This window comes from Dermacentor variabilis, chromosome 10, assembly GCF_050947875.1.
Source record: "Dermacentor variabilis isolate Ectoservices chromosome 10, ASM5094787v1, whole genome shotgun sequence".
Classification (NCBI taxonomy): Eukaryota; Metazoa; Arthropoda; class Arachnida; order Ixodida; family Ixodidae; genus Dermacentor; species Dermacentor variabilis.
The window spans coordinates 11,405,212-11,415,000 of NC_134577.1; the positions used below are offsets into that span (position 1 = coordinate 11,405,212).

The following is a 9,789-nucleotide window of genomic DNA, read 5'->3' on the forward strand; positions in this document are numbered from 1 at the left end:
CTCCCAAGAAATGCAATCGGGTATCAAGGTAGATGACGTTCAATTGTGCTTCCACTAGGCGCTTCAACTAAAATTTTCGGGCACATCGGCCATTATACATCGTCTCTACTTGTTTTAGTGCAATGACATGAACCCGTAGAGAAAGAAAAAAAAATCTTTTTTTTTTGTTACATTGTAACGGTTTACGGGAGGGGGAGACAGGGGGGGGGGGGAGACGGATAAGTTACAGAGTCTTTGTCATAGTCAATGACCGCTTAAAGAGACAGATCCTCAGCAGACCGAGCAGAGGTACACCAAGTTCCTTTCGGTGGCCCTCGACTCGTCTTATGCACGCACGGCGCTGTGCCGCTTCCTCGACGCGTGCTTAAAATTAGATAACGCGCGCTCCTCCGGTGGAGGGCGCGCAGGAAGCGTGCGGGGCCGGCTTTTGGGACCATTTCTCGGGCTTGACACTTCTGCTAGCCAGGAACGAAATTTTGTTCCCATCTTTTTCTTCTTTCTGTCTCTCTCTCCCCTGCCCTTCTGCTTTCAGCCAGACAGCTCCGTACCATTTCCCTTCACCTCTGGGGACCGCAAGAGAAGTTTATCCCTCCTCGTCAGCGCTCTTAGAGGGAGTCTTTTTGGTTGGGCTTTTCTCCTCCACGTGAACGCTCTGTCGTCTGGCGTTCCGGTGCGAGCCAGCGCTACGGGTGAGAGCGTGGGGGGGAAGGACCGGAAGGGAGTCCAGCACGAAGGGCAGGAGACGCACAAGTTCCTTTGGTAGGCGTTTTGCGCGGGGGTTTAGTGCCGCGTTCCGGCTGCGGCTCTCCCTTTTTCCTCGCCCGTGCGAGAGGGGGGACCTGTGTCTCGCTTCCTTCCTTCGTGTGTTGTGTGCGTGTGTTGTGTGCGTCGCGTACCGTGCCCGAGCTGACCCCCGCGAAACTTCCCCGCCCGACCGACCGACCGACGAGCGGCCCGCGCTCTGATTCGAGGAGAGCGCGTGGTGCTTTGATCGACTGCACCGCGCCATCGACGAGGTTTTTTTTGTCGAGTAGCAAAGGTGAGTGCCTTCGCCACGCCCCTCTTGCCGCCTCTGCGAAAGTGCTTCTCGCGCAGCGCTTCAAAGATGGCGACGCCCATGAGGTCAAGTGTTCAAGCCTGGCATCTGCAGTTACTGAGACCTCGGCCCTTGAGTTTATATCGTACCTGCCCCTCCTCTGCTTTGTCAGTGAGCGATATCAGAACACTACAACGCGCTGTTAAGCCTTATACTAGCTCCGGCAACTTCCGCCACTGCTGTCAAAGATGGCTGCCTCCAGACGGCACCGTGCCGGCTAATCAGTGGTCGCGGAAACGGCTCTAGCGTCCGGTTTTCGGGCGCTTTCGAGACTCGACGGTGAGCTACATCGTGCTCACAGCATTTAGTTAATCGATCCTCAGCGTCATTTCTGATATCGCCTTGAAATGTATCACTAATGGGAAATGTGTTTCCCGACAGGTGCCGGCATGGCGGAGCGCACGTGGTTTCAACGGGTGCACACGGCACCATAAGTGGGTTACGCGCGCAAAACCCGCAGTGGGGCGTGTGCAGAGTGTCTTCGCGAAGCGCGCTTTCTTGCAGCATGCCGGACGTTCGCTGCCGTGCCGCGCAGACCAGCCTCTATAGTTAGGACCGCAAACGCAGCTTCGGGCTTGCGACGGCGCTGGAATTATTTTAGGACCAGCGCACTGCCTCTGCATATTTAAGCCGCAGCGACTGGAACATTCTGGTCTCCGTCGAACTTCCAGAGTGGCTGTGGCACTTGGAGAACCGAGTTGAAATTAAAAGTTTCGAGAGATAAGCAGCATCTGCTGGCCTAAGCATGCCGATGTTTTATTATGTAGAATAAAGCAGAGAGAAAGTCGTCTGCAGGACTGTTCGAAACCCGTAGAACACCGAAGAGGCCTCACATGGGAAATGAATTTGTTTTCCAAATATATCACCTACAAAACAAAATTCATAGAGAGAAATAGACTTTTTTTCTATTATGAGGTTTTACGTGCCAAAGCCACTTTCCTATTATGAGACACGCCGTAGTGATGGACTCCGGAAATTTCGACCACCTGGGGTTCTTTATTGTGCACCTAAATCTAAGTACACGGGTGTTTTCACATTTCGCCCCCATGGAAATGCGGCCGCCATGGGCGGGATTCGATCCCGCGACCTCGTGCTCAGCAGCCCAACACCATAGCCACTGAGCAACCACGGCGGGTACAGAGAAGAAACATAGCTTGGTTAACATTACTAATGCATTTTCTCAACGTTTCCTTTATGGTTGATATTGCTTTATATTCTCGACAGATTAAGATTTCTTTTAAAATGTTTATTATTTCACGTGAATACTCCCGTGATGTTGGCATTTAAGCGATAAATTAGTGGACCCTTCTGTCAGTAATATATTTTAAGAATATTCTAGAAATAATCCACGCTAAGATGTGTACAGACGTGTTTCAGGCGAACCGATGCAAATTATGTCTTGGCGTATGCCTCATGCGTGCTACTGATCCACAACTTTCACCATTATCGGAAAAGAAACAACACTAACAAAATAATTGCAGCTCTTGTTATAATGATAAATATAAATAGATATAAACTGTACATATGCAACAGCCGAACATAAATGAAGTGTGCTGAAGCCGTAGAAGTGTGACATAATGTGCCTTTATAATCCATACTTTTCCGAGTATCTTTTTAAAAACTGCTTTAACCTATTTATTTAGTACACCACTAAAGAATGTTGCAGTTGCAAGGTTTCTTTTTGTGGTAAGCAGCAGACACGAAGGCAAGTATTGGGTCATGTCCATAAGGAAAGCCTCGGTTGTCATCTGGCTAGAGCCACAAAGACGCATGCAGCCACATCGCGTGCGACATGGCGAAGCACGCATTTTGCGTCACGTCTGACGAAAGGGGACACTTATCATGCTGCCATCGGTGAGAGGGACCATCTTTGACTCGGCGTCGTCGAGCTCATTCCCGGGCACAGAAAGCTTTCTTGGAACACTGGGTGACTGCAACGGGCAGTGTGCCGCCGTGAACACGCGGTAGGTAGCCAACTAAGCCTCACGTTTCTGGCCTTAGTTGTTGGCTGAGGGAGAATGTCAGGCCGTCCTTCTTCGCGAATCCTCCGGGACTTTGCTGACGGGGGCTGCTCTGCTGCCTAGTAGCTCACGCACAGACAATAATTACGTGCGCTTTGGTGGGATCCAACTTTGTTCTCCCAGCACCCTATATACAGTAAGACAAGCGGAATGGCAGTAGAAACAGCAGGATAAAACTAGAAAAAAAAAAAGAAAAGAAACAGTTGCGATCAAAGAAAAAACGGAAATAATGCGCTTTCATGACACACTACTGCATGACTCTAGTACCTGGCGAATAATGTACCTACAAGCTATGCATTCCTTGCACAAATCTTGGTAGACGACGAGTACAGTCTGTCAAATTTTCAACAAATATGACACATATGCATCGCAGTGCGCACGAAATTACCAGTATTGTAAATGGAGCCAGCTATAATTCGTCCTAGTGCTGCCAATTGCTTCGTCTCATTTCTTGAAGTTACCGTTTTCCTTTTTGGATTGACTAAAACCGCTGCCCACTCACCGCAGGCGTGAAACAAAGAGGCTCTACTGTTTTGTTGTTGCCACGGCCAGGACGACAGGTGCAGAAAGGCACTGAGCGATGTGGAAAGGAGGCGGGCCCGCCTTTGGATAGTTTCCTGCCCGGCTGATGCTGATGTCGCTGCCGCTGGCGTCGCGGGATTCTGTCCCGTCTAAATATACACCTACATTTTCCTCAGCCGGCGTGTTCTGTGGCCCTCCCGCTGCAGGTTGAACAACCCCGCTGTGCGTCTTTCGTGGCCTATCGCGAGCCATTCATCACTGCGGCGGACGCGGCCGCGCACATACACAGACACAATCACGCGGGCGCCCTTTCTTTCCCGCACGCGCAGCCTTCGTCTTATCGCCCCACAGCGAGCGATGCCGTCTCGGCTTGTCTGGCGTCGCTGTCTGGAAGAAGCCACTCGCCCCGTAAGCGTTCTTTTAGAGCTGCCGGCGCTATTCTCGGCCTTTGGAACCAGTGAGGCGCGGCAATGGAAGAAACTTTGGACACTCTTGACGCCTAGGAACTGGCAACACCAGTGTTTTATTGCATTCCGTGACCCCTGCACTCATTTGTGCTAGCGAGGTGTGCTCCGCGCGTGACCGAAACTGTTTTAATGCAGTAGGACGGGAGTCTCGCGTAGCACTGGTGGCGCTGCCAGAACAAAAGAGAACGGCCGTCCTCACACTCCGGGGCGTCGCGACGGTGCCCACACGAAAGCAACCCTTCGCGTACTGTCCGCAGCTGTGGTCGTCGGGTGTGATCGCACACCGTGCATTCTGCTCCACCGCATTGGTCGAAAGAACTTAGGTCCCTGTGGATGGCCGCCCGGGAAAGATGTTCGGCCCGGCCAAGACGTCTTTGCGGCGTTCCTAAAAGCAGCGCCACCATTCCTCTCTGTGGCTTTGCTGTAGAACTTCCGCGGACGGTCTGCAGTTTATGATAAATTATTCCGGTCCGTCTCTCTCCGACATCGTCGGGAGTCAAGTAAACGAGGAGCAAGCATGCTCCTATATTACGGCGTAGCTCTTCCCTTATCTCGATTTCAGATGCATGGCTCAAAACGCTGATACCCGCCGTGCGCCCAACGCGTGTGGGCTCTGGTCTCAACAGCGTGTCCGTCTGTCCGCGCGTCGACTCTGAGGGCGGCATCTTTGTGCTCTGCAAGTGGAAGACGACTGTGGCTTGCGACGCGGGGCGGATGGCTGTTTTGGGCGCGACTTTCTCTTGCTTCCCTCGGCGCATTCCCGAATGCTTATTTCGGATCTCGTTCTTCGCTGCAGCGGTGCCAGCCGCGGCTGCATCCGACGAACGGTCCTTGCCCTTAGAGGCAGACGGTTTGCGGGTTCGCCGGATTCCGAGACTGAATTCTGTCACCCTTTCCTTTCGCATTGCCCTTGCCCCGCCAGATGTCTATGCTTTGGTTAATACAAAGTAATCCGGCGAATTCTATAAAGGTGTCCTAACTACATCATCATCCGTCGAAGCAAGGATAGAATGCTTCCATTTTCAAGCTATAAACTACCTGGGCGTATACAGAAAACGAAGCAATGGTTTACTGACACACCCACCAAGATAAGCTGAAAATAAAGGGGGAGCGGAATGCAGCAGTAATGAAACAGAGCACTTTGGGGCCACAATAAGTATCAGGCGGTGCGTGGAATTTTGAAAGGAGTTGTGGTGCCAGCGCTGACGCTGGCAAATGCCATTGTGGGCTTAATATAGGATACCTAGTCGGAATTGGAAATTAACCAAAGATCGGTAGGCCGGTTGGATTTAAGAGCTCGCGGTAAAACCACAAGTGAGGCAGTGCAGGTTGACATGAGTTTTTTTAAAGTCAGGGAAGCGCAGAGCGACATTAGTTTCGAATAATGACTCAGGAACATGGATTAAAATAAACGGGCGGGTAAAGTGCACAAGTATCTTTACCCTAAAAGCATGGTCACAGAATGGGAAAAGAGGTCAAGGAAGTTGGCAACCGAGTACAGCTTAATTGAAAGTCGAAATAGACAACCAGGGGCCATCCAAAAGGAAGTGAGAGAAACAGAGACAGTAAATTGGATGCAAAGAGTGTAAACAAAGAAGACCATAGAGATTTACAAGAATGGGAAGAAAGAAATTAGAAGGGAAAATTTGTAGGATAACACAAAAGGCGGTGCCTTGCTATTTGAGGCTCGACTTGGTTGCCTAAGGACAGAATCATATCGGGGCAAATATTCGCAACAAGATGAGGCATGTGTCTGCTGCAGCAAAAGTTCGGAGAGCACTCAGCATTCCTAATGCAATGCGAAGGTATTCACCCAGCGAGATACGTAGGTAACGCACACCTTCCAGAAGCGCTTGGATTTAAACTGGGCGAAAGCATCAACCGGTCAGCAGTCGAGATAAGCAGAGTGGTCCAACCAGACCAATCCAACCAAACCAAACAAGCGCGAACGAGAGCGGACGCGAGAAGATGATAGTACGAAACGACAGGTCCGGCTGAGAGCAGATACGAGTACGCATCGAGCAGTCGGGCGGTTCCGCATGAAATAAGTTTACCGCGCACACTTCGCTGAAGGGGCCACTTTCACTGGTCTCTGCCGTTCGCGGCTCGCGTCTTTTATCTGCCGCCCCGCGTTCGCTCTTTCATCTTTCGCTGCTGTGCTCGTTCGCTTGGTTACGCCACTGCCGCCTACGCCGACGCTCGCTGCAGGAACGGGCCGGTAAGAGCGGCGCTTTAAAACATGTACAGCATACCTGATTAGCTCAAGCAGGCTACGTGACTATTTGTCAACGCCCCTTTCAAATGAGATGCCAATAAGTTATCACCATCACCGTGCTCTCAGTGTAAGCACCATCCGCGTCATTAAAGGTACCTAGCTGGCTTGTTGTATCGATCACAATCGTAAATAAGAGGGCAAGTCACTAATCACCTCTTGCTAAATGACATCAGTGGCTTTGGCTTTCTGCTACCCAACACAATGTCGCGGGTTCGATTCCGATCCACGGCCACGGCGGCCGCATTCCGATGAGGTCTAAATGCAAAAAGAAAGTACTTCAGTGGCAAAATGGGGCGTCCAGCAGGCTCGCGCAGCGGTCGCCAGGTACTCCCTGTCGGTCCCTGCGTGGGAGACGCCCACTGCGCGCTGACGTGCGTCCTGCAGGACCTTTATCAAAGTTTGTACAATCCAATTCAGCGGCAAAGTAAGGAGCCCCTGGTAATCGAAATAATCTGGAGTCCTCCGGTAGAGGACATGTAGGACATACTCGGTGAGCTGTTCTGGAACGCTAAACCACATGGTTTATTTCATTCGTGTGCTTCCTTTTACCTGTGCTGTACTTGCGCTACCTTCCTTTGAAGCTACACGCCAAGCTCTATGCTGTAAGCAAGGCATTTATGGTTGTCTGTTATTGTTGCACTTGTATCTGAAATAGTGAACAGTGTTGCAGTTTTACTACAGCGCACTCATAGGACTTGCGTATAGGCTGTAAACGTTTCGCGGGTGCGCACTGTGAACCGCCATTCGTTGCTTACGCTAGACCGCTGTAATAGAGCTTTCTAGTGCAATCGCTACAGGATTCGACACAAAGGCTGCTAGCGGCAAACTCGTGCAATATACAGCGGCAAAATCGTGCAATCGGAAGACTAGCGCAATCACTACAGTGTTCAGCACAAAGGCTACGAGCGGCTAACCTGATGCTTCTCTTTACGCGATCTGCCGACATAATAGATTCTTCTCATTACGTGGATCTGTATAAAGCTTCATCATCGTGTTTCAATAATATTTGGGGTTTTACGTGCCAAAACCACTTTCTGATTATGAGGCACGCCGTAGTGGAGGACTCCGGAAATTTTGACCACCTGGGGTTCTTTAACGTGCACCTAAATCTAAGCACACGGGTGTTTTCGCATTTCGCCCCCATCGAAATGCGGCCGCCGTGGCCGGGATTCGATCCCGCGACCTCGTGCTCAGCAGCCCAACACCATAGCCACTGAGCAACCACGGCGGGTCATCGTGTTTCAAGCGTGTTTGTAAATTCCTATATAAAATTAACCTTGAGTATTATTTGTCATCGCAAATTCACTATATCAAAAATATTATGTTAATTTATTCTCCGAGACTGATGTTTTTCAGTACGCCGCCAACGAACGAACTGAAAGAACGAAAAATACATACATACATACATACATACATACATACATACATACATACATACATACATACATACATACATACATACATACATACATACATACATACATACATACATACATACATACATACATACATACATACATACATACATACATACATACATACATACATACATACATACATACATACATACATACATACATACATACATACATACATACATACATACATACATCGTGAAGCCGTCTGAGAACGCTGGCGTGACGAGAGGCGTGCCAGCGGCGTTGCAGGCTTCGCACCTCGACGTTGCTCGAGACGAGACCGAAGGGAAACCATGAACGTTTGTCGGCGCCCAAAGCAACGAGATTTAGTACCGTCCGTTCCGCTCACGCCAGTGTATGGCACCACGGTGTGGGGTTATGCACACGGCTGCTCAGCAGGAGCGCTAACGTGTGAGCGCGCAACGCTCATGCCGGCAGCGGAAGCCAGAACACTGCCCTGGTTGCGGCAGAGCTGACTGGCAGGAGCGTGACGGCGCGTCCGTTTGGCTTCGTCGATTTTTGCAGGCGCACTGCGCCAGGTCGCGCGTCTGTCGACCTTCCACGTGCAGGCCGCACTTGCGCCGTTGATAGCAGGACAGCTCGATGGTGGCGCGAATGCACCTCGAGCGCCAAATAGTTGTTGTCCGCGAGTCTAATGATGTGTAAACGAGGTAGCGCATAAACAGGCTGCGCCGTAGCAATTTTCGTGTCAAGTTCTGTCGCTTTAAACAGACAGCGCGTATGGTCTCGGAGCTCACGGCTAAGCCGAACAGCTCAAGGCTCCCGTTCAGCTTCAGCCTAAGGATCGTTGGCGTTCATCCCCAGCCGCTGCAGCGCTGCACGCATTTAGCGAGACCGAGTATAGAAACAGACGGCGCGTGGGCCCACTGCGTTCCCGCTGTCTACTTCCTTGGCTAGTCAATCTTTCCATGAATGTTTTTGCTTTACGCGTCTGTTACCCCGCGTCTTAGTGATAGGCGTGAGCGTATGGCACTTGCTTTATTTGAGCTCGGCTCGAGAACGAAAGGCTTTGCCGTTCTTTCTGTCTTACAAATGTGTCGTCTCTCTCTGGTCCTTGTCGGGCGGTGCATTCTATGTGTCCCCTTCGAAGCGGCCGCGTGCTCGCCCAGCGGCTCGTCGGCAGTTCTCCGTCCTGCAAGTCTGGTGCGGTTGTCTGCCAGCGGGTGTGTTTTCTTCGCCACATCTGAAATATAGGCCTCAAGAGTACGGATTTCACTCTGCCGACGGTGAGCTTATTGGTGACGCTTTTTACGTTTACATCCATTTAATTTATAACATTGTGGTTGAAGAGGGTGAAGACAAAGTTAAGGCAGTAGAAAAAGGGGTGAAAGTTCTGGAAAGTAGGCAAGTATAGCGCGCGCAGTCGCGGTGATAATAATGATGAAAAGCGCGCGGAAAGGTCAAGGGCGAAGATCCCATTACGAACCATTGTGACTCTGGCAGTCGTGCGTTATGCGAGCTGCCCGCTTCTGTAGTCCAGTTGGAACACACTCATGAGGCCACGATGGGTTGACAGAAGAGCATACAGTTCTGTGTTCCGGCCACAGTCACATTGTGATAACGTTCACCTTATTTCGAAAGCCATTTTTTGTTTGGTATAAGCCATGAATAAAAACAAGGAAACATATACGGCATGTTACCAGTACTGCAGTTCGAAAAAGCAATAGACATGAAGCGGTGCCACATTACGTAATAACCATACGCACCTTCTACAGACTTCTGCATTCTGTATCCCTCCTGCCCGTGCGCGGCAGGATGGCCAACATAAGGCACACGGAGGTTGGACAAATGGATGATTAGTTGCAAGATACAAAGATTGCGTTGCTGCGCAAAGACAGATAGCGTTTAATACAGTTGGTGTTGGCAATATGGGCTGCTGTTTCACTGTCTAATGACGAAAAGTTATGGGAACTTCATTACTTTCATATTTGAGCTTGATGATTATTCTCAAGATGACAATACGCAGTTG

General features: G+C 50.4%; 1 protein-coding gene across 6 annotated transcripts in view; it reads left to right on the forward strand.

The window, feature by feature from the left end:
- Positions 1-726: 726 nt before the first annotated feature.
- bt (projectin protein bent) overlaps positions 727-9,789 on the forward strand; it is a 243,329-nt gene continuing 234,266 nt past the window's right edge. For 2 of the 6 annotated variants that reach the window (XM_075671547.1, XM_075671549.1), the window contains exon 1: positions 727-1,039. The gene's annotated coding sequence lies outside the window, so the exon portion shown is untranslated. The remainder of the gene's footprint in view (positions 1,040-9,789) is intronic. The other 4 variants (XM_075671550.1, XM_075671548.1, XM_075671553.1 and 1 more) reach the window with 3 other exon arrangements.